We start from the raw sequence: 4,261 nt of genomic DNA, 5'->3' as shown, positions 1-4,261 counted from the left end.
GCTAGTGTTTCTTTTTCCACCACCACAGCCCGATCTATGGTCGAGCAGAACGTCAGAGCCATACCTAAGTTTGACAGTCCACTACATAAATGAAGACTGAAAATTGCAAAATGTCTGCCTCCAGATGTCTTACTTCCCAGATGATCATACGGGTGAAGTAATAGAAAAGGGCCTCAAAGACCCTCTGGCATCGTGGAAGATGAGCGAAGACCGACAGGTGTGCATGACAACTGACAGCAGGAGCAACATGATAAAAGCATTGCGCTTGAACAACTGGACCCGCCTGCAGTGCTTTAAGCACAGGCTTCACCTCGCCATCGGTAAGTGTGACATTGGATAATTAAAGTGATTAAAAAAGTTGTTCAGGCAGCTATAGGCTAATGTGTTAGAAGTTGTGCCATTCTGCCAATCCAATAGCAAATAACCACAGGCTGTTTTAATTATAACAAATGAACTAAATTAACGCATTTTTAATCATGATTATATAAATGACATATTCAAACAGTTAGTGGTCAAACATTCCTAAACAATAGAATAGACGTGTGGGTGTGTGTTGTTCATTTGTTAATTAAATTGAGAATTATGTCTAGGCCTTTTTTCATTTGTTGAGAGAAAAACAAGAAATCAAGATATATATCGTGAAGCGTCCAAACCTCTGGATATATTGGCCCAGCCCTAGCAGCAACACATGGCGACACAGCATGGTAGCAACACAACATGACAACAACATGTTAGTAACACAACATAGCAGCAGCACAACATGGTAGCAGCACAAAACATGTTACAAACATTTTGGGGCACAGACAACAGCACAAAGGGCAAGTTTTTTTTCTTTTTTTTCTCTCATTTACATTTTTAAATCTGTCCGTTGTTTAGACTGTCTCCTGGATGGGGGGCTCGTAGCCATCGGCCCTTTCCACCTTAGCTCCAATGTCATCCCCTGAGGGCTTGGCTGTACTTCTGCCACCACCCTCACCGTGGAGCTCCATCAGTTTGCCTAACTCAAACTTGCACTTGCTCTTCAGCATCTTAACCTTACTGGCGTAGATATCGTGGAGGGGGTAGATGGACTGGCAGGCCTTCACAATGTCCTTGCCAACGGAGTCAGGGATAAGCTTGTTGACTATTTCCTTCAGGTCGTCGGTCTGGACCTCACGGGTCACGATCTCCATCGTCTTCTTCCTGATCTGACGGACCTGCTGGTGCTGGGCGTACGACGTCTTTCTGATGTGGTTGGTGCGCTTCTTGGTGAAGCCAAAGCAGAACAGACACAGGAGGTAGCCGTCGGTGGTCTTCACGTCCAAATGGGCCTCAATCATGGTCTGGCACTTCTTGACCATGGAGCACATCTTGTCCTGGGTCAGGCAGTTCTTACCCTGCACGTCGTCTGATATCAGTTTGAACTTGCAGAAGGCCCCCTTATCGTTCTGCAGGTCAGCAAGGCTCACCTCAAACACATGTCCCTTCAGACTATCAGAGGCTATTCTGGTTCCCTGAGTCCTGGAGACCAATGTCTGGCCAATGTTGCGGATGTTGAACCTAGCGGGTGCCTTGACATCATACCAGCCCTTCTTGGAGAAAGGTCGACAATCTTCTTTGTTGCACCTTTTTTGACACCTTTAGTCAGCCTCTTATTCTTGCCGACTGCCATAAAGGCTACTGGGAGTGAAAGAAGAGTGGTCATTTTAGTGGTCTCTGACTTTTGGTCAGACTCACTCAGCTGGAACAAACTTAAGTTTCAATGATCAAGGTTTTAGAAGTAATCCAAGAAGTAGTCATCTAATATTTCAAAAGTATCTGTAATCTGGGGTGTTGCTTGCAATGTGTTGCATGCACACACAAACACATGCTGTAATTGGTGCATGCTCCGGGTTAGCTAGTTTCAAAGATCCAGATGGAAATGTTCAGAGTTTGCGATAGGAATCCGGGGATATGGAGAGAAATAGGTCCGTTATGCTCTGGTTTGAGTCACATTGTTCGAACTGGCGAAAGCTTTCCGAGCTAAAGGTTAGCTGATGACCGCTAGCAATGGTTTGCTAACTGATAGCTGGTAGGTAGTTAGCTGGCTAGCTTCAGTTGAGGGATTCCGAAGTAAATAGAAATACTTTAGAAAAGCAGATCCACGCCACATTGGGTGAGGCGGGTTGCAGGAGAGTATTTACAAGTTGAGGTTTAGAAAAATATTTTTAAAAGATATGCGAAGAAAATTATGGAAAAAGATATGTACATGGGACACGGCTACGCCATCTTGGAAGAGTTTTCTAAGAAGAGTATGTGTATGTGTATGTAAACTTCCGACTTCAACTGTATTTGCACCACAACAACATATAGGACTCTCCACTGTAAAAAATAAAATAAAAAGATTGACATTTTACATTAAATTACCAGTAGCACAGTAGCCAGTAGGTTACTTTAAATTTACAGTAAAATACTGTCAGCACAGAAGCCAGTAAATCCCTGTAGATTTACGTGAGCTTTACTGAAACACAAATTTACATCATATTACTATAACACTTGACTACAGCAACATTTACATTGCATTACTGGAAGCCCAGTGGTTAGAAACTGTTTCAGATTCACAGTGCAGAGGCAGCTAGTGCCAACGAGGGACAGTATTTACAATATATGTATTTGACATAGGTATTTCAGTAGTTTTAATACCTATTTTGTCATTTGTGTTTCACTGGCCTGAAGAACAATTCAAGTATTTGTAACAATTGAATTAGAATACATGTATTTTCAAATACAAAAATAAACTTGCAAGAAGCCCGCTTAACTACAACAACATTCTCGGTAACGGTATCATAATCGTATTGCTTCATATGACTGTGATATGGTGTTGTTTATCTACCTTAGTTTAATGCACTGAATGCAAATCGCTCTGGATAAGAGCAGTGACCCAAATGTCAAGGTATTTTGTGTTAACAACAATATACCTTTTGATGTACGTTACTGTAATATTCACAGTAACTTTCCACCAGCTTCCTGCAAGTTACTGTAGTATCAGAGCAACAGTACAGTACAATACTGTCAAATTAGCCTACTCTACTATAAGAAAGTAAATGCTACTGTAATTATAATATTGATATTTTACATGCAAGGAGATTGGCTGATAGGTATTATTATATTACAGCATATTTATTAATAATTGGTGTTTTATACCACTTGCACTTCAAGAGGCCTAAACAAAGGCTTCCAAACTGGATGTGATTGCAGGGCAAAACAGACCAAAAGGACTTCGCAAAACCCTCAACCAGTAAAGGTTGAAGACTTGCTGCCACTCTGGGCAAGCCTCGAAATATGTTCATGAGCCAGTGATTCTTTCCCCACAATGTACCATCATTGACAGAATGCTGTAGTAAACATACAGCAAAACTGCAATGCAGTACTTTATTGTTAAATTGTATTGGAATAAAATTACAACAATGGGCTATCAGTGTAAATGTGTTGCACCCGTTAGTGAGAATGTTGTACCCCACAAAATACAGTACCATACAGTCTTTTTGAAAATCTCAAAACGTTGTCCTGTAAATCTATAGTATCTTACTGGCTGCTGCTGTGCTGCCAGTATTTTACTGTAATTTTGTTCTTGAACATAGTTCGAGGTGTGTCTCTATTTGTTACACCTATTAACTGAAAGGCGGGAGTAGGTCTCTAACCGGTTAATGTATGTGGGGGACAGATCAGACCTTTACTGGTTGTCTCAAACCTTTACTGGTTGTCTCAAACCTTTACTGGTTGTCTCAAACCTTTACTGGTTGTCTCAAACCTTTACTGGTTGTCTCAGACCTTTACTGGTTGTCTCAAACCTTTACTGGTTGTCTCAAACCTTTACTGGTTGTCTCAAACCTTTACTGGTTAAACCTTTACTGGTTAAACCTTTACTGGTTGTCTCAAACCTTTACTGGTTGTCTTAAACCTTTACTGGTTGTCTCAAACCTTTACTGGTTGTCTCAAACCTTTACTGGTTGTCTCAAACCTTTACTGGTTGTCTCAGACCTTTACTGGTTGTCTCAAACCTTAACTGGTTGTCTCAGACCTTTACTGGTTGTCTCAAACCTTTACTGGTTGTCTCAAACCTTTACTGGTTGTCTCAAACCTTTACTGGTTGTCTCAGACCTTTACTGGTTGTCTCAAACCTTTAGTGGTTGTCTCAGACCTTTACTGGTTGTCTCAAACCTTTACTGGTTGTCTCAGACCTTTACTGGTTGTCTCAAACCTTAACTGGTTGTCTCAGACCTTTACTGGTTGTCTCAAACCT

General features: G+C 41.3%; 1 pseudogene; it reads right to left on the bottom strand.

Annotated features, from left to right (window-relative positions):
* Positions 1–872: 872 nt before the first annotated feature.
* On the bottom strand, positions 873–1,651 carry LOC109896396 (40S ribosomal protein S3a-like; annotated as a pseudogene).
* Between the last annotated feature and the right edge of the window lie 2,610 nt (positions 1,652–4,261).

The sequence above is a fragment of the Oncorhynchus kisutch genome, linkage group LG9 (genome assembly GCF_002021735.2).
Source record: "Oncorhynchus kisutch isolate 150728-3 linkage group LG9, Okis_V2, whole genome shotgun sequence".
In the NCBI taxonomy this organism is placed as follows: Eukaryota; Metazoa; Chordata; class Actinopteri; order Salmoniformes; family Salmonidae; genus Oncorhynchus; species Oncorhynchus kisutch.
Note: the sequence above shows the minus strand (reverse complement) of the source record. Positions and strands in the feature narration are given on the sequence as shown.